This window comes from Mixophyes fleayi, chromosome 2 (assembly GCF_038048845.1).
Source record: "Mixophyes fleayi isolate aMixFle1 chromosome 2, aMixFle1.hap1, whole genome shotgun sequence".
In the NCBI taxonomy this organism is placed as follows: Eukaryota; Metazoa; Chordata; class Amphibia; order Anura; family Limnodynastidae; genus Mixophyes; species Mixophyes fleayi.
In genome coordinates, this window is record NC_134403.1 from 149,656,161 (window position 1) to 149,677,888 (window position 21,728).

A 21,728-nucleotide genomic window follows, 5' to 3' on the forward strand; every position below is an offset into this window, starting at 1 on the left:
TAATCAAGAAGATCTACAACTACCGTAATTGTTAAATATAAATTTGTGTTTTAATACTCTAAAAAGGACCCATCACCAAGTATATTTTAATGAATACCAGCGCTACTTTACAATTTTTGTTTCCTGTGCTTTTATCGGAGCTACAGCCTTTAGCCTCCATATATAACACTCCTGCTATATATATATATATTTCATTGAGGTCACCAATAAATGCATTAAATTGAACTAAACTATTCGTTCAAAACTGAACAGCTGTTTTCTAATATCCCATAGACAGGCAGATTTGAAAATGCTGAATCAAGCGGTGCAGCTGAGCTACAGTGGAGCTTTTACAATTAACAAGTGCCTTTCTTTTATATAGATAAACTTATTTAAATAGTACTGTTTTAAATGAAATGCTGTCTTAGAATAAAGCTTTAAAATAATGCTTCTATTGTGGAGTCATGTGAAAATGGTGTTCCAAAGAAAAGGAAGTACTGCCTCAATGCTTGGTAAATAGACTCCCCCCCCCCCAACAGAGGTTACCACCAGCGGTAATCCTAATAATATATAGGATGAGATAAAAACATCATCAGTTTTCTCCAGCAAAAAGGCTTTTCTCCCTTCGACAAATCAGCACCTGACTTTTAAACCTAAAGGCACCTTTTAATGATGGGCTGCTGCTCATTGGCCACTGCTGTGTACTTGCCACCATGCTAAAATTTGCTAGTGGACACTGAGCTGTCTCGGGTGGCAGAAATTCATTTAAGGGTTCATAGACTTTTTTCTCTGGCCATTAAGCATATGTAATGGGACTAATGTATCATCCACTGTAAAATCTAAGGACATTAGAAGCCACCGAGCTCTGTTTCCATATAAAGGCACTGAGTTTTTAAACAGATCATGAAATGATGAGGTGACTTGTAGAAGCTTTAGATTTCACAGTAAGGGGTACTTTATTCCTTATAATACACACAATTCAATTTGAAATAAAGCAAGTTTCCTGTATGAGTTGATTTTTATACCCATGCGAATTTTGAAGTCATTAACAAAGCGCAAATCTCCCACTGTGCAGGGCAATCAGCAGTTTTGGACCTGCCATGTATCTTACTTTGCGCAACTGTGCCTTGATTTCGATCAAGGTATATGGGTTTAAAGATCAAGCTCATACCTCCCAACATTTACCATATAAGAATCGGGACAGAGTGCGGGAGTGGCCTTGTGACAATGGGGATGTGCAGTAACTCCATAGATGTGTCCAGCACATAGGCCGCCACTTCGCCCCCTCCTTAAAATCATCCCCTTCAATGTCTCGTGCAGCTGGGACTGGTACTGGAGGCATTGAAGGGGCATCTCTTAGTAGGACATATCTCTCAACCGCTCCCGAATGGGATAAAAGTCCAAATATGTGGGACAGCAGTAGATTGGCCTCCAATCAGGACAACTGGTATGTATAGCAACATAGTTGAGAAGTTAGATAGAGCAAGGGCATTCCTAGCAAAGTATGGATGAGCAGTGCAAAATGAGATTATTAGGTTAAAGAGGTGGAGAAGACTCCTAGCCAAGCAATGAGGGCCCACAGTCATTTCCACACAACAACATGACTTCAGTTTTGGTTTCATCCTGTATTTTTAATAGATCCATTTTGTACTTCCATGCTGCGCTTCACTGGCAAAGTACATTCCAGACAAACTTCAAGCAATGTAATAAACCAAACAACATAAACAAAATAACACATATAACAAAAGATTGTCCTAAAGTCCCCTCACTCATAATTAATTTAAGCTATAACTGAGCAGTACTTAAACAAAAAAAACAAAAAGTTATTTTACTGAAAGAGTTAATACTAAAGTGCTAGGAAGTTGGGCTTTTATGCTTTTGCACAGTGCAACTCGAGATTTTTCTACTTCTCTGCAAGTTGTACTGATAGGATGTGGAGGCATCTTTGAGAGTGGAGGTTAGGCGTGCATCTTAGGCGAAAAGAATCTTAACAATATGCAAAACAGAGTCCAACATTGGATTGCCACAAAAATGGAGAGAAACTGTTATTTTTGCGCAATTCAGAGAATTGAAGTTATTTATAGTCAGCCCCATTTGGAGAATATAAATAGTGGTGATGGGGGAAGAGCAGGGGTGGACTACTAGTTGGCAAACCCAAGATAATGTGCTTGATAAAAAAATAAATTGCATGGTTTTAAAGATGGGGTGAAGTAAGAGGTGATTTCCAGGATTGTAGCCTTTGACGGTTCTTTTTCTGGCAACAAATCCCTCTATTTTCCAACCAATTTGTAACAATGGATTGTGGCCTAGAAAACCATGCCCATCCTCAAATTACAGAACTCTGGTCATGCATGTAGCCATTGGCAATGAAGTAATATATGACATAACTGGGACAGATTCCAATGGTTCAGCTGCAGTAATAAATGCTGCAACTGGGCAGTTGTGAGCATGCTGGGCAACATTACATTCTTATGCACGATAAAGTTTTGCTCTGGTGCCTAGGCCAGTCATCCCCTGCTTAATCAATAAGGCAGAAATGAATTCATTCAGATCTTAAAAACTCCTCTTTCCGCCGGTATCATTCCCATTCTAGTGTATAGTAAAGACAGATAAGCAGCGTGCTATTTGTGCAGGATAGGCATCAAAAGACTCCCAAAAAATCAAATACTAGGAAAACTAGGGTGCAGGGACAAGTACAGAGATAAAGACCAACCTATTCACCTGCAGACACCCCTAGTGAGATCCTCACTTTACTAGTCCCCATCAGTCACCTTCATCAGTTATTTTTTTTTTCATCCTTTTTCCCATAGGCTTGCAAATCCATTTTTCCCCACAAGAAGGGATTGGATTGCTCATACTGAAATCTTAAATGATCCAATATGCCTGTGCTTTCAGAACTAGATTGCAGAATGAGAGCCTACCTACATAAATGGGATATCTATATCTTCTGATCAGGGAACAGAACCATACTAGTTACCAATCTGAAAGGTACTTGATAATAATTACTGTGCTTTATAGCAGTTCAAAAGTGATTTCATCAAGATATTCTTTAGCAAATATACAAAAGGATAGAATGTGTGAAAGGATATGGTTTTATTACATAGAATGGTGATGACAATTTAGTTATAATAAGTCTTATAATCCACAGTGAAAGGGAAGTTGAATCTTGAAACCACAGAGTTCCATTAAACTTTTACTGACTAGTTTTACTTTTCTTTCAAAAAAGCTGTAGCATCACCATCAATTATATTTATAGACTAGTAAAGCAGAAGACAAAGTATTGTTACACATTAACACATGTTCATCTCACTGATATTTTCAGCATATGCCTCAGCACTTCCTGCTCTGTAATCCCTAAATTTAATATATATTTCCATGTACATTTTAGATCACCAGTCTTGATTCAAATATAGCCTAAATCCTAGTGATTATAACATCACCGTATGTGAACCTCAAAGCATATACACTATATGGACAAAAGTATTTGGCCACAACTGTTAATTATTGAATTGAGGCGTTTCAATCAGACCCATTGCCAGATGTGTATAAAATCAAGCACCTAGCCATGCAGTCTCCATTTGCAAACATTTGTGATACATAATGGGTCATTCAGAAGAGCTCAGTGACCAAGCATGGTATTGTGATAGGATGTCACCATTGCAATAAGAGGGTTTGTGAAATTCCATCTCTGCTGGATTATCCACGGTCAACTGTAAGTGATATTATTAGAAAGTGGAAGCGTTTAGGAACAACAGACTACGTAAAATCAACAAATGCTAAGGCGCATGGTGCGTAAAAGTCGCCAAAGCTCTGCTGATTCCATAGCTGAAGAGTTCCGAACTTCCACTGGCATTAATGTAAGCACAAAGACTGTGCGGTGGGAGCTTAATGGAATGGGTTTCCATGGCTGAGCAGCTGCATGCAAGCCTCACATCACCAAAACCAACAGAAAAAACAACAGCGCAAATGGAATCTGATCAACAATTAAAACTGTTGGGACAACCCTTTGATTTCATTCATATATTTGCAGTTTTAATTGGTTTGTGAGACCTGTCTAGTGATATATGGTTCATTATTGAGAATATATTTTTTGTACAATTGTCTGATTTTCTGTTATAGCTGTTGTTTTTATGCATTATTAAAACTTGTATATGTTATTGATTCCTTGGATATATATGGTATTTTATTGAAGATATTTTATGACCTTTTGATCAGATTCCGTTTGCGCAGCTCTATGATTTTTCTTATGGTTATACTTAAAGAGGAGGATTGACACTCTCTCCCATGAGCAGCTGCATTTGGTATATTTTTTTTATTGAATTACTGTCTTTTTTCAACACATTCAGTGCCCCAGACCTTTTCTTTTCCATTTTAAGATCACTTAGACCAATGCCAAGCGTCGGATGGAGTGGTTTAAGTCACACCTACACTGGGCTGTGGTGCAGTAGAAACATGTTCTATGAAGTGACAAATCACACTTCTCTGTTTGGTAGTCAGATAGGCGCGTCTGAGTTTGGTGGATGCCAGGAGAACGTTACCTGCCTGACTGCATTATGTCAACTGTGAGGTTTGGTTAAGGAGGGATAATGGTATGGGGCTGTTTTTCAGGGTTTGGGCTATCTTAATGCTTCAGCATACCAAGTCATTTTGGACAATGCTATGCTTCCAACTTTGTGGCAACAGTTTGGGGAAGGCCCTTTTCTATTCCAACATGACTGTGCCCCAGTGTACAGAGCAAGGACTACAAAGGCATGGTTTGAAAAGTTCGATGTAGAAGAACTCGACTGGCCCGCACTCAGCCCGGACCTCAACCCCATCGAACACTTTTGGGATGTACTGGAACGGATATTGCGAGCCAGGACTTCTCGTCCAACATCAGTGCCTGACCTCATAAATGCTCTACAGAATGAATGGGCACAAACTCCCACAGAAACACTTCACATCTTGTGGAAAGCCTTCCAAGAAGAGTGGAAGCTGTTATCGCTGCAAAAGGGGGACCAACTTCATATTAAAGTATATGTATTTAAATACAAAGTCATTACAGTCCCTGTTGGTGTAATGGTCAAGCGTCCAAATACTTTTGTCCATACAGTGTAAATTGCTCAGATTCAAAATACCTAATTGTTTCAAAGAAAATAGCTCATATCCATTTTGACAGTTGGGTTGCATGTTATAGGATGTCATAATTTGAGACCATGTTTTAAAATGTTATTATAAAATGTTGCACATAAATCATGCAGCAATGGCAGTTCACTGTAATTCATTGTAATTACATTTATAGCCAAACTTTCAAGGAAGATCGTATAATAAGAATGGAATAAATCAAGAGTACTGCCCTATTAGAGAGGAATGCCCAAAACACAGATATTTAAAAATGCCAGATCTGATGACCACTTGTGTCCCAAGTGTACTTTCATGGAAGAAAACATACGATGTCCACTGATAACTCTTGGGTTGATCTTCAAGTCCCAATGAATTTGCTGGTAGGGAATCTTGACCATTGTCATAAGATTTTATCACACATTTCTCTTTGATTAGGGAACTCATGTTGGGGGCTCATTTCGATAAAAGGAAGGAGATTTCTGCTTTGATTTCCTTGCATAGGACAGGAGAGAAAACAACACTTCCCCTGACCCTGAAATAGGCCTCAAAATGGAAAATTGATTCAGAATGGGTTTAGCTACATCCGCAATCCAGATAAGATAATTCCCATTCACAAAATATGCAAATAATAAATCCTATTTTGACTAGACAAAACAATAGGGCTGGAAATTACGCTGCCATCAAGAATCACCAGCAAAAAAAAATATATGGTAATCTGACTCCAATAGATAACAGATATTTTGACAAGAATTTATTTAGAGTTCATTGCAGTAAAAATAACTTCTTTATGAAAGACAGATCACATCAAAATTTGTAGTGGATAAAAGTATTTACCAAATACAAATTCAATCCGTTGAAGAAGGGATTCTGAGGCGCCGATATAGGTGCAGAAGAAAATGGACATAGAGGATACTGCCTGTGCCTTCTTTGACCAACGTGAGTCATGGGGCTTTCCAATAAAATCCTTTAAATCTCTTAGCAGGTGCAGAGAGTGAATAATCTCTTCTTGAGGAGTTTCAAAGAAAGTAGGAAGGACCAGCTCCTGACTGAAGAGAAATGAAGTATCCACTTTAGGAATCAAGTCCTCAAATGGGTTTAACACCATTGTCATGACAAAAAAAAGGAAACAACTAATTTACAGTAAAATCAGTGGTCAAAGTGGGTTGGTATACAATGGTATGCTATACCGCCACTTCTCCTACTGCATTTATTATAAAGCTATCTATTCCATTGACTTAGAATTTTCATATATCCACTTCTAAATTTCTATTTCGGCCACTGGGTAAAATCATAGAGAGACCTCAAAATATGGTTTAAAAGGAAATACTGTTAGGACTTCCAAGACAATACGTAAATCCATTTAGAGAAATGAGGTATAATAGGCAGTCTTAATTAGATTCTCATTAGAAATCTGAGGGAGATTTGAAATTTAACTGAACTGAAGCTGAGACCCTTTTCCACTCCAGTCTGGAGAAATCTCAGTACATGCTCTATCTGATTATTTAATGTACCCGAGAGGGTTGGGAATAATAGGCAACAATGAAAATGTCGATGTTCAGAATGGCAACACTTTACTACAGACAATCAGATTATCGATACAGTTAAAATGCCGACATTCAGAAGGGCAACATGTGCCACAGTTGCGCACAGCCTAGGCATATATTCCTTAATCACCAATGGCTGCATGCATGTCTGTGATAAAAGCGGACCCCCCCAAGGGGTACCCAGCCCCGTGCTGAAAGCACTAGGACTCTTGCTAAACCCCTGGGCAGAGGATATGGGGTAATAAAAAAGATTTTGCAATATAAACACCATTTTGCCCCTGGTTCACTAGAGGCTGCCATGAACCCAGGCTGCCATGAACTGTGTGAGCATGCCCATGCTTGTAGTAAAACAAGCACCAGCAAGCCCTTGGCTGCCAGGGCAAGCTGGCACTTAGGGAACAATAATGTCTACCTCTTAACTAGGGGTGAGCGGGTTCGGATTTTTGAAATCCGAACACCCCCGAACAGTGCCGATCCGAGCACGGATCCGAGCACGGATCCGAGCACGGATCCGAGCACGGATCCGAGCACGGATCAGAGCACGGATCAGAGCACGGATCAGAGCACGGATCAGAGCACGGATCAGAGCACTGTTCGGGGATTCGCCCGACGCAAAACGAGGCAAAACGTCGTCCCGCCGTCGGATCTTGCGAGATCCGGATTCATATTATTCCCCGCTTCCCGCCGCCATCTTCACTCGGGCATTGGAGAGGGAAGAGGGAGGGTGTGTGGTGGTGTCCTCTGTCCTGCTCAGTCCAGTGGTGCTGTCCTGTGCTCTGTCCTGCTCAGTCCAGTGGTGGTGCTGCCATAATTCCAGTGGTGCTGTCCTGTGCTGCTTAAGTCCAGTCCAGTGGCACTGCCATATAAGTCCAGTCCAGTGGTGCTGTCCTGTGCTGCTTAAGTCCAGTCCAGTGGTACTGCCATATAAGTCCAGTAGTACTGCTGTATAAGTCCACTGATCCTGCCGTATAAGTCCAGTGGTACAGCCGTATAAGTCCAGTCCAGTGGTACTCTCATGTGCCGCATATAATTTTTAAAGGCTTTGCCGAGTGTGTGTGGTTTAGGGGTATGCTCTCTTGTGCTGCATATAATGGAGAACAAAAATGTGGAAGATAAAGTAGGGAAAGATCAAGAACCACTTCCTCCTTATGCTGAAGCTGCTGCCAGTGGTCATGACATAGACGATGAAATGCCATCAACGTCGTCTGCCAAGGCCGATGCCCAATGTCATAGTAGTGGGCATGTAAAATCCAAAAAGCCAAAGTTCACTAAAATGATCAAAAAAAAGAAATTAAAATCATCTGAGGAGAAACGTAAACTTGCCAATATGCCATTTACGACACGGAGTGGCAAGGAACGGCTTAGGCCCTGGCCCGCGTTCATGACTAGTGGTTCAGCTTCACACAACGATCTAAGCCCTCCTCCTCCCCCCCTCTAGAAAATTTAAGAGAGTTAAGCTGTCATCAAAAACACAGCAGACAACTCTGCCTTCTAAAGACATGGCAACACAAATCCCCAAGAAGAGTCCAAGGGTGTTGGTGGTTGCGATGCCTGACCTTCCCATCACTGTACGGGAAGAGGTGGCTCCTTCCACCATTTGCAGCACGCCCTCTGCATATGCTGAAGGATCACCCATAGTGCAGTTCCAGATTTTGATAATGAAGGTGTCAATGTTGTACACCAGGAGGAGGATATTGATGTAGCTGGCGCTGAGGAGGAAGTTGACGAGGAGGATGCTGATGTGGTTTGCTTAAATGAGGCACCGGGGGGGAAAACAGTTGTTGTCCATGGGATGAAAAAGCCCATCGTCATGCCTGGGCAGAAGACCAATAAATCCACCTCTTCGGTCTGGAATTATTTCTATCCCAATCCGGACAACAAATGTATGGCCATATGTAGCTTATGTGAAGCTGCAATAAGCAAGGGTAAGGATCTTGGCCACCTAGGGACATCCTCCCTTATACGTCACCTGAAGAACCTTCATAATTCTGTGTTTAGTTCAGGAACTGTGGCTAGGACCATCAGCAGTCCAGGGACACCTAAATCCCTTGGTCCTGTTGTATCCACACCAGCAACACCCTCCTCGTCAATTTCCTCCTTGATCCAGATCGGAGGTAGTCCTGCAGGCCATGTCACCGGCATGACTGAGTTCTCTTCAATCCGGGATTCTTCCAGAGGATCCTGCAGCGCTATGCCTACTACTGCTGGGAGTCGGTCATCTTCCCAGAGGGGAAGTCGTAAGACCGCTACGTCTTTCACTAAGCAATTGACCGTACAACAGTCGTTTGCCATGAGGACAAAGTACGACAGCAGTCATCCTATGGCAAAGCGGATAACTGCGGCCTTGACAGCTATGTTGGTGTTAGACGTGTGTCCGGTGTCCGCCATCAGTGGAGTGGGATTTAGACGGTTGATGGAGGTATTGTGTCCCTGGTACCAAAACCCATCTAGATTCCACTTCACTAGGCAGGCGATACCCGGGATGTGTGAGGATGAGGAAGTACACAATGAAGGGGGCGAGGAATCAGAGGATGAGGATGACATCTTGCCTCAGTAGAGCCAGTTTACTTTGTACAGGGAGAGATGAATTGCTTTTTTTGTGTGGGGGGCCAAACAAACTAATCATTTCAGCCACAGTAGTTTGGTAGGCCCTGTCGCTGAAATGATTGGTTTGTTAAAGTGTGCATGTCCTTTTTCCGCAACATAATCCCAAGGACAATTACATCTTGCACCTCTTTTTTGGCATTATGTGCTCTTTGGGGCCTAGTTTTTCAAACTGCCATCCTGTCTGCCACTGCAGTGCCACGTGTTTGTGCCGCCCACTGTTGTCGCTTAGCTTAGTCATCCAGCTACCTCGGTGCAACCTTTTGGCCTAAAAACAATATTGTGAGGTGTGAGGTGTTCAGAATAGACTGGAAATGAATGTTATTGAGGTTAATAATAGCGTAGGAGTGAAAAAAAAAATATCTGGATTTTAGCAGTTTTTATGCTTTTTTTTAAAAAAAAAAATCAGAACCCAAAACCTTGAGGGGGTGTTTTGGCAAAACCCATTAGAACCCAAAACCTGAAGGTAATCAGAACCCAAAACGCGAAAAGTGGCCGGTGCACATCCCTAATCAGAACCCAAAATGCGAAAAGTGGCCAGTGCACATCCCTAATCAGAACCCAAAATGCGAAAAGTGGCCAGTGCACATCCCTAATCAGAACCCAAAATGCGAAAAGTGGCCAGTGCACATCCCTAATCAGAACCCAAAATGCGAAAAGTGGCCAGTGCACATCCCTAATCAGAACCCAAAATGCGAAAAGTGGCCAGTGCACATCCCTACTCTTAACTGTGGCGAGGTAATGAACATGTCGCCTTTCTGAATAACGACATTTTTCATTGTCACTATTTCAAATACATCCCATCTGAGAATGCAATGGGTAAACACCTAGTTTGTGTGTGTAAAGAGACCCATGACCCCAAAAAATATAGAACTAGACAGCTTTTTTGGCTATCAGCAAGTGTTAATTATTTCTTATGTCAAAGCTAAAGCTTCCTGTTTTTGCCTCTCAACTTCCAAGTCATTAGTTTGAAACTTTTAAGTTCAGGTAATAAACTGCTTATTACTTCAACATACACCGGCACTGGTGTTGGCATACACACCACTTCCCTCCCCAGCACCGCTTCTCCATGCGCAAAGAGGTGCAAGCCAGGTATACACAATACATTTTAAAACAGAAGCAGAGATACATATTTTTGCTGTATGAAAAAGCGTATATTAGGCTAAAAATGGGACTTGCTTCCAACTCTAAATGAGACCCATTATGTGAACACAGTTGCCCCAACTGCTATAATGGCTCCACTGGATAAAGCCACATGCAGCTGCATTTCAGGGACTGTTTTAGAATCATGGACAAGGAGGCTGAACCTTCTTTGGAATTTTACAGCCAGGTAAGAGTAGAATAAAACCTCTCCTGAATGAATGGGAACATGCTGATCGTAGAACAGAAAGACCACCACCTTAGAACATTTTTTTTATAGTCTAAGAGAAGAAACTGTCATATAGAGGGTGGAACCTAACCCATTAGTATGCTATTAAGCCACATTTACAGTTGTGTTGTCCTAAAGATGCTTTAATCAGTAAATTGATCTTGCCTCTTATTATATAAGTATCTGCTACATTCACAGTCTGTCCCTTCAGTATATCTGTCTGTCTTGCAACATCACAGATAATTTGGTACTACTGAAATCAGAAAAAGGATATATTTAGTTTATGACAGGAAGTGTTCTTATCTCCACATCAGTGAATTTGTGGTATAGCGAAGATTTTTTTTTTGAGGCAAATCACAACTGAACAGAGTTGACAATTGCAGTGAAACTCATCAGACACTGTTGCATACCTTGCAATGTAAGACACATTTTGCTACATGCATCAAATATATAATATGTAGAGCAATGGTTTGTGAATATATCACTAAAGTATATAATTTTACCTTAAAGTGGTCTAAAACACAAGCAGCCAACACATTTGTAAATGTGTGTAACTGCATACCTGTAACGGTTCTAATTTTCCAGAAAGTCCCGCTTTGAGGGCTCTGTACTACGTTCCTGATTGGGACAGCTTTGTCCTGCGGATAAGTAAGTTGGATGAGGTCTCCTGTTCACCACTGCTGTGCAGAGCAGGCCATGAATGAGTGTTAGCTGTGAAGAGGAAGGGGTTAAGGAGCAGTCTAGTGGTTCAAAAGTGCTAGGCACTCCCTGGGATATGGACACAACTCCTCACGACATGGCTACACCCTCATTACAATGTGACAATTCCCCGTCTCGATTCCTGGCGATCCAACGTTGAAAGGGACTTAATTGCGTCAGTAAGCATTTCTACAGGAAGTTAGCAGCCAGGGATTAGGTATTACATTGTTTGAGTACTAAGAAATAGCTAGATTAGCTGGTCAATATATAGATTATAGTGCACTAAAGTTAGTATAAAGTGTCCTGTGTTCTGCCATCAGTTGTGGTACTACATATCTACGAGCCTGATAATTGCATATTCTGCCTAAATTTCTTCCATGTGTACTGCTTCACTTGTAATCATTCTCTCAGAAGTGACTCAACCAGCACCAATCAGAAGCAGAGTAGCGTACTACCCTGCAAATCACAGATATAACACTGCATGAAATCATTCATTCCAAAAACTACCCTGACTGCCTCTGGGAGGTTCAATGGAAATCGTGGCAACCATTTTGTGGTGGACAAACTGCAAACTACAGTCACAGGCTGCACTAGAGGCATGCAGAGACAGTTAGACACTGCAATAGGTTACTAAAAGCCCACCAAAAACATGCGTTTCGGCACCAGAATGTACTATAAGGCTTCAGGAAATTCTTGGGGGGAAAGGGGGAAGAGTCAAAATGGGCTGCTAAATGCCAGTGGATGTTTTGCTGTGAAGTGTGCTGTGACGTAGGCAGACTAGGGTCAATTTGTTAGCAATCAATTAACCTACCAGTATGTTTTTGGAGTGTGAGAGGAAACTGGAGCACCCGGAGGAAACACACGCAAACACGGAGAGAACATACAAACTCCTCATAGATAAGGCCATGGTCGGGAAATTAACTCACAACCCCAGTTCTGTAAGGGCAGTGTTGGTGGTAGATGCTAAACTACAAGAAGCTTTTAGACTTAACCAATTTGTTGGTTTTATTTCAGAATTTGTTGTAACAGATGATATGTACATATATAATCAGTTGCTTACAGTTGATACTCACTGCAACAGGCAGTATGACAAGCTTATGCAGTTAATGTATTTAACACTATTATAGTACATTAATATATGCAAGTGGTATTAAGCTTATATTGTGGTCAATGTCAAAGAACAGTTTGCTCATATATAAAGTCACTGGAGACACAAAAATTTATATATATATAGATGAGAACACAAAAAGGATGAAACTCCAGTTATCACCTCTTTACAGTTCAACTTCACTGGAAAAACCAGCTGAGAGCCTAGCTACCTGTTTGTGCATGTTTAGTAGAGCAATGCAGATGGCTGAAGGGTACCCCACTTCACTAGATCACAGGGAACACCACTACTAAGATGGGAGACAGAGCACAGTGCTCCATATTAACAATATTTGCAGCCAAAATTTCCATATATAAAAGCCAGCCCATAAGGAAGCATCTTTGCAGAAACAGGAAAAGACCCAGCTTGCCACTGCCTATCAGATGTCAGCAGGACTCATAATACAGATAAGTTCATGGTTTATTTTGCTTTACTATATTCAAGTTATTAAAAAAGGAGACATCAAGCTGGGTTATTAAAACCTCTGAACGGGACTGTAATATTGCTATTGTGAGGTGTTCTAGTGCGGTCTGAAGGAAGACTTTATTCCAGCAATATACTGTACTTAAAGTTTATCTGCAAGCTGACACTGTGCGCAAGGGACATAGAGCAAAATCATTTGTCACAAGAGTGTCTATATTGCATCAGAAATTGGATTCTATTGTGAAACTGCCAAAAATGGTTGCCGAGGAGAGAATTGCAAGTTATTTAACCCTACAGTTGCTGGGAGAAATCTGCTTAGTCTTTTAGACAGATACTGTTGTTTACACTAAGTTAAGGAATCACACATGCGTCAAGTTAATTACTGATTTAATCTTGTCAGCTGAAACTTCACTTAAACCGGTGGAATACGATTTTACCCTCTTGGGTTCTGTCTTTCGTAAATGTCTAAGTGACCCTAGTCTATAGTCATCTCTTTTAAAGCATCTAACCTGAACAAGCTGGATTAATCCTTGTTGCGTCTCCATTGATTTTGCGTGATAAGTGTTGTATAATTGCACTAAGTGTCTATCGTGATTGATTTGTCTAGATAATCTGCTGCAGCAGCATTTAGTGTGATTATCTAGTTAACCTGCTAGCAACCTGTTTTCTCGCAAAAGTATTTTTCTAGTGGTTAAAGCCTACACCACAAGCAAAGATCTTAAAATCCACAAGTTTATGCAGTTATAGCCCTGTTTTCCTTGTTTCATTCCAACACTACTGGGGGGACCAATGCCTCTTTATCATAGCACGGGCCTGTTGAATCATTCCTTACACTCCTTCTGGGGTGCCAATAATTTGCATTACAGTAGAGTGTGCATCACAAAGCCTGTGTCAAGAAGCTGCACTGCGCGAGAGTCTATAGTGAGCTGAATAACTCTGGTATGTTCTGTGCTTTTGCTAGGTATAACCCAATGCCACATTGGACAGGTGTCCTTAGTGGGTTGAACCTGTATTTTTATTCATGTAATGGGTGCATTGTTATGTTTTACTGTGGATCTTATTCTTAGAGCTATGATTTAACTACATATACTGTATATGCTTGAGTGGTAATTTGATTGCATGTATTACTGACTCATTAAGGAAGGGTATATTGCATCCCTGTATTGCGTGGATAAACTTAATCTGACCCAATCACCTTCACTTTGAAACTACCGAAAGAGCCAAGAGAAACAAAGGGTAAGTCACACGTAGAAAAAGGGAAATTCTATATCTAGAAGTGCTATTGCATTGTCACAGGAAATCGCTGTGAAGTTACCATGTAATGTAACTAAAGTTTTTCCTCCAGGTTGATAGGCCTGTGTACTTGGTAGGGATAGCTGAACCAACTATCTCATGCAATGCATTACTATTTGAGTCACACTAAAACATATATAACAACTACTACTTTTATAATTGGAAAGGAGAAAAGTAGAGGAAGCACAGTGTACTCTCAGATCCAATATAATATTATTTTAAAAATATATAACTTGCGTTTCCAAGAAACTGTTTAGAAAACAGACTTCTTGTTAATTTACTTCACATATATAATACTAAATTAGTTTAAAACTGGTTTAAAAACAAAAAAATCAGCATAAAATTACCTTTATAGTCTAAGGACTGCATGTATCTAAACAAAGCTTATAAAACACACACAATCAGGAATCTTATCAGAAAAAAAGGTCCCATTGCATTCAGGGGCAGGCTGAGCTGGGGGGCATCTGCCCCCCGTGCCGGTTGCATAGTAGGCTAGGTTACTGGGCTACCTGCACCTTTTTCCCTTTAAAATGTTCCCAATAGGCTGCTGAGTCAAGTCGTGCCCCATTGGCTAAAATTTGCCAGCCCTCCCCTGATTGCACTGCTGTTTGAGATGGAACATCGGAGAAGCAAAATGTTCTATGCCGAACATTCTCATAGAAGGGACCAGTGGAAATGCACTGTGCGCTAAACCTCAGGTGGTAAGCAGTATCCCACAAGGAACTAATCTTCATATAGAGTATATACACACTTCTCAATCTCAAAATATTAACATCAGTCTAGGAAAAAATCAGAACCTTACACTTGTAAGATCTAAGACGGATAAGATCTGGATATATAACGGATGGACTATTGCCATCAGTGACAGATTAAGGCAGTGATGGCTAACCTGTGACACGCCAGGTGTTGTGAAACTACAAGTTCCAGCATGCTCTGCCAGCTATCAGTTAGTTATCTACTGGCAAAGCATGCTGGGGCTTGTAGTTTCACAACACCTGGAGTGTCACAGGTTAGCCATCACTGGGTTAATGGGTAATTTACTAAACTGCAGGTTTGAAAAAGTGGAGATATTGCCTATGGCAACCAGATTCTAGCTCTCATTTTGTAGAATGTATTAAGTAAATAACTAGAGTCTGATTGGTTGTTATAGGCAATATCTCCACTTTTTAAAACCCGCAGTTTAATAAATATACCCCTAAATCTTTCTTTGGAAAGCCACCATTACTTTTAGCCACTGACCACCACCCCATCCGGCAGAGTGGTGCTGCTTACAATAGGTTTATGTGAATGTTAATCTATGGATGCTCTGACAAAGCTGGACAGTATAAACTGCAGGTAGGCAGAGCACATTATGGCCACCCTGTGCAGGTTGAATGGGGTCAAAAATGCCTCGATCAAGTGGTGCTATATTTGATTTAGAGCGCAACCTTTGTAATGAATGAATGCATCGCAATGATATTCAACTGCAGACGTGAATGGTCCCTTTTCAAGATAATAAAGAACAGACTAAGAACAACATGGAATCAAAGTCATACTTCACGGCTCATATTAATGAGTACTGAACATAATATATGATAAATGCAGAATTTCAAAGAGGTCATTGAAATATAGGCCTCTCAGAGTTCAGAAATACACTTTGTTTTAGTATTAAAACAAGCTATGTAAAATTACTTATTTTGGTACATGCTGTGATATGTTAACTTAAATGTATCTGTTGGATTGTTTTTTTGTACTATAAAAACGTACTTATGTTTCAACTTGGTAAGCCATTGTTATTGTTTTACATTGCAAATATGTTGTCTGTTTGTAGGGATTGGGAAAACAATCACAATGCTGATTGACAATTCTGTAAAAACACCAGCATATCACTTTGACAAAGAAGCTTTAGTGGGAGGGGCCCCAACAAATCATAATCTGGCCCTGCAAACCCAAGTATTACTCCAGCCCAATATTAGGAGACAAGAGGCATCGCTAAATCTTCAAACATGCAGATCCAGCCAGCTCATCAAATCAGAAAGCACAAGATTAGTAACCCCTGAAGGCACTATCCAATAGTGCAAAAATAGGTTACGGAAATCATAAAGAGCTATATGGGCCCGATTCATTAAGGAACAAAAATTCCGATACGTGCCATATTTCGCGTTAACTCGCTCTGTGAATGCCCAAAACTGGACCATGTACCATTGAACACTAACTTCCAATTCATCTTTGAGCGCGCAAGGGACCCTTACAACAGTCTACAATTTAAGAGCAAGGAAATGGGCGTATCCATGTAGTCAATGTACAGTAAGGCTGTGCATGTTCGAGCACATGCAGCAATGTCCGATTTAAGCATTGGGCATCTCAAAAGGTATATTTTTTCTGTTGTATCACTTGCACCACCTACAGGTCAGGTGTAAGTGTCGAGTGATAGTCAAGACAGCTGCGCATACATGTTGAAACATGTGTTGGCAATCAGAAGAAACTGTAAAAATGCATTTTATGTACAGTAGACATTAATAACATCCTAATATATAAGGGTCAGGAAAAAGTTTTTTTTATGTTTTGTCCTTAATGACCTATTAACAAGTGACATTAATTAAATCCAAGAAAATAATCACAGTGCGCAATAGATATTTGTCAAATGCCTCTCGAACACCAATCAGTTAACCATTGGACTAACCATAAAACACATCCTAATGTTTTTCAATTACAGATGAATGCACCATAAACTAAATACTACATTTGTCCCATCCAATTTACTCCTCTATATAGGAATAACCCCAAGTAGTTAGTAAATACCTACTATCTAGTGTTTAAGTGTTAAACACTCTAGACATAATTCACATTATATAAATTCAACATATAATCAGACTGCACAGAAATGTAAACAATGACATCCCACCATTTAATTTTTGGTACGCGTTGAATCTTTGAATTCTTGTTTTAATGATATTACACTATGGGAGTGCCCACTTATTGTTGATTATTTTGACACATTAATTGAATACTATTGTTTTCCTGTGCGTTTAGCTTGGACTTTATATTCCACATATGTATTGGACATATCTGCAGTGAATTGTATGTCAGAGCAGAGTATATCATCATCAGCTATTTATATAGCGCCACTAATTCCGCAGCACTGTACAGAGAACTCACTCACATCAGTTCCTGCTCCAATCTAAATTCTATAACATACACACAGACAGACTGACTAGGGTCAATTTAATAATAGCAGTCAATTAACCTACTGGTATGTTTTTGAAGTGTGGAAGCAAACCGGAGTGCCCGGAGAAAACCCACCCAAGCACAGGGAGAACATACAAACTTCGCACAGATAAGGCCATGGTCGGGGATTGAACCCATGACCCCAGTGCTGTGAGGCAGAAATGCTTGCCGCTAGGAGATAGTGCTGCATATCTAGACCTGTATTCAACAAGAGATGTTTCTTTTGATCTGCTCCTTTTTGAATATGTAAATGTGCATGCCCAAATTATGTGCATTTAAAAAAGCAAAACAAAAAAACCCCCATAATTTACCATAAATGAATCAGGCCCGCACAACTGTATAACTTGGTAGGATACAAAGAATACCATTGTGAAATGCACAAATGTAAGCCTGCAAGAGTCCACAAAAGAGCAATTGGTCTTGGATGTATTACAGCAGTGAAATGTAATTTAAATAAAAACACATAGTGAAATTAAAACTAAATGGGTATTATGCAGCTTAAAAGTGTTGCCCAAAATAAGCAGGGGTGCCGCAAAATTAGAAACAAATAGAGTTTTGCGACAGAACAGGCCGTTTTGCTTCCGCTTCATCATCCAGCGCTGTATTTGTAAAAGTGCATCTTGCGGAAATGATAGTCTATGAATAGCGCTGGGGCAACTACAGTCCGTTAACTCTGCGTGGTGTGTTTGGGGTAGAACTGGGAACAGTTAAGGCCAACTTCAATAAATGAAACATGCAAATTTCATGGTCAAATGCAGAATGAGATGAATATTTCACAGAACAATTTTGAATTTTTTTCTCTGGACATTTGCAGTGATACACAAAGGAACCACTAAAGTGTAGGTGTCAGGATTGGGGAGATATGGCACTTTTATATTTTTTTTTCTGTAATGCAGTGGCCTAGCTCCACCCCTTCAGTGATGCAATTGTGCACTGGCGCAATGATGCCACAAAGATAACAAGACTATTTTAAAGGTGTTTTATACATTTTTTGATATCTGCAAAGTGCTTGTAAAATGGTCTGGACACTAGAAACCATTGCTGCAAGTACTAACATAGCAATTGGTATGTTTACTTGCTTCCACTTGGTCATGAGACTTTGCTGTACTCCATAACTTATGTGTCAGTGGTGACGTCTGTGAATAAACAGTAAGGAAGTGGTTGTGTAACAGTAGCTGCGGTTATAAATTACACATAAGAGAAGTAAATGTATGACTAAATGCAAGTGTATAGGTGTTTTAAGTAAACTGTTCATTTTCCAACATTTGTTTTATTTACTCTTACTTTATTTAGTTAACCCATCACATAATGGTGGGGAACAAAGCCAAAATCATAACTGCAGTGTAAATATGGTATTTAAAATGAATCCACTGATAAATTGAACACTAAAATGTAAAACGTGAAGTCAGGGAGTCTGTGTTGTGTGTGTGTGTGTGTGTGTGGTGGCTCTGCACATCCCAGTGTTAGAAGATAGCAGTGTCACCTGTGGCAGCTTCAAAGGCCCCTGCGGTGAGCTATATCCTGGCCTAGGATGGAGTTCTGACACCCGAATAGACTTTTAGGAACCATACAACATGGTGTCTGGCTCAAGGAGACTATGTGCTGACTTGGCAATATTTTATATAGACAAACAAAATTCAATATGCCACTTAAAATCAATAAAGATAGACTTCAAACACATATTCCTCAATAGCAATAGCATTCATAGGAATTCTGCCACACCAAGAAGTTGAGGAAATGAGTATAAGCTCAACTGATACCTTGTACCTAGGCCTGTTTGGTATCAATAGATGGGTAAATTCATAGGGGATCTATTAGGTCTGCGTGACACTTCCCAGAAAAGTTAGGTCACATAGTAGAATTGGGTAGTAAATCAGGCAACATGCAAATACTGATTGGACCACAATCCCCCCTGGAGGTGGGAAAAGGTGTCTTTTAAAAGCTAAGAGCAGCGACAACAAATTGTCAGTCTTTTGGGAAATCAATTATTATTGATAAGCTGTCCATCTTCAAGCCAATTTCCCTTGGCCAGAATATACCACTTATCTGTAAGTTATACTCTGATTTGAATTACTTTATTTTAAACTGTTTTGCTCGCTATGTATGTCATGTCATCTTAATAATCTGTAAGCATTGTACTTTTTGTATATTAAATCTAAAATGTAATAGTTCATGTCCTTATTGCTCTAAATAAATTCATTGCCTGTGTAGGAGATAAGATTGCTTGACCATGCTAAAACCTTTCATTGCTGAGGTGTGAATTGTGAATACATTTGTATACCAAGCCTAGTGTGTGTCTTCCTGCACATTTGTGTCAGAGCCTTGAAGGGTTAAGGGTTAACCCTTTGATTGCCGGTGTCTGCCTTGCTAGCTGTGTGTAACAAGGAGTACTCATTGCGTGCCAGTGTGGGACAGGATAGTGGGGTCCTATTGCCCTATTCAATGAGTGGTGGCAAGACTGAAGTGGGTGCAGTTGTGTGAGCGCTGTTTGCGAATCTGTAACCTGTGCGATAGGCGAGAAGATTGAGTGCTGGGATTGTGTTTAACACCATACCATAAACACTTCCAAGTCACACGTGCGCAAAGTGCAGTTTGTGACTAGTAAAGGTAGTTAAGATAGGTTTTCCTTATGGTTTGATACACAATGTTATGTCCGTCCCCCATTCCCCCCCCTTATTTTTTTTTCTGTACCCCTCCACCCCTTACATTTAAAACTTCAATAAATATTAACGTTAAATAAAAAAAAAAACCATAGAGGCAATATATTTTCTGACTGTGTGAATATAGGATAAGATATTAATTCAGGGAGTAGACAGAGGGGCTTATCCCTGACATCCATGTTAACATTGTCATTCAAATTTATCCCAGGATTGGATGCAATCATCACGTGTCTGACAATCTACACTGGGAATCGGACAGCCCTACTCCTTCCGTGTCGCTTAGCCATTTGCAATAAAAATTGAGATGTGGCAGATTCTGATATAACATCATCTGCTGGTAAATAAAATACGATGTTCTAAAACAGTGTTTTTTAAACCTGGTTCTCAGGACCCCTAACAGTGTATGTTTTCCATATCTCCTTGCTTTAGCATAGGTGTATTCATTACAGACATATTGTAACAGATCCACAGGTGGTATAATTATTTCCCTTGTCATCTGGAAAATATGCACGGTTAGGTTTGAGACATTGTTCTAAAACAGCATTTCCCAAATCCAGACCTCACAGAGCCCCAACAGTGCATGGTTTCCATGTCACACCTGAGTCCGTAATGAAACAAGGAGCTATAGATGAGTTTACAGTTATCTCTGCATTTCAAATGTTTACTCCCCCCATGCAATCTATCTTAAACATATATGGTTGAACAGAGTTAACATTTTTATTATCTGCATGCTGGCATTATGAAGTAGGAATAGAAGCGAATATTGATTGCAGAGCCAAGGTGCAAATGAATAACATCCAGAGGAAAGAATTGAAGCCTAGCCAGTGGTAGAGCATTACCAACTAACTGCGAGGCAGTACCATTGCTTTATTCAATGAGAAAACACACAACATATGCACTGTTTTATTTAAATTAAAATTCTGAGATCTTAATTTAACCACTTTGAGACCAGAGCGATTTCCAGTTTGATATATATCTTCGCTGCACAAAAGACCACAGTGCAAAGATTATAGGAGATACAACAGGGTCACTGTAATGACTAGGTCTTGTTAAAACACAGTGGATCCTAACTTGATATTTATTTATTTTTTTTGCATTCGTGCAATGCCTAAGTAGCAGTTGGTAATGTGACTTACAAGCACTAAATATAGATAACACTTGTTTTATTAAAGTGCATATTAAATATAAATCTAAGGGGCATATTCAACTTTTGGCGTTCTAGCCAAAATTCTCGCGGTGCACGCACTTCCAGTCAATACGGTAATAGTGCGCATAAATAGCGTTATTACGGTACTTTTCTCGCTGGATTTTAGCTCGCGGCTCAGGGAGCCGCGAGCTGAAATCCAGCTTATTATTACCATAATACTGGTAATATTTTTTCCGCGGCAGAAACCGCGGACAATTGAATATGCCCCTAAGACTAAAAATAAAATTGCATACGGCTCCTCTATGTATAGGTGCAGCTTGATTTATAGAAAATACTATTATATATTTAGCAGAACAGTGTACATATGTACCCTAGTACTTTTGTCCTAAGTGTTGTCTTGGATAAATCCACCTTTCAAAAAAAAAATAAAAATAAAAATATATAGTATCTGTAATGATACTAATACTTGCCCAATAAATGTGTTATGGTTTTATTATTGTGACCCCAAAATATATTATCCTGTGAATACCATTAACAGTTTTCTGGCTTTGCA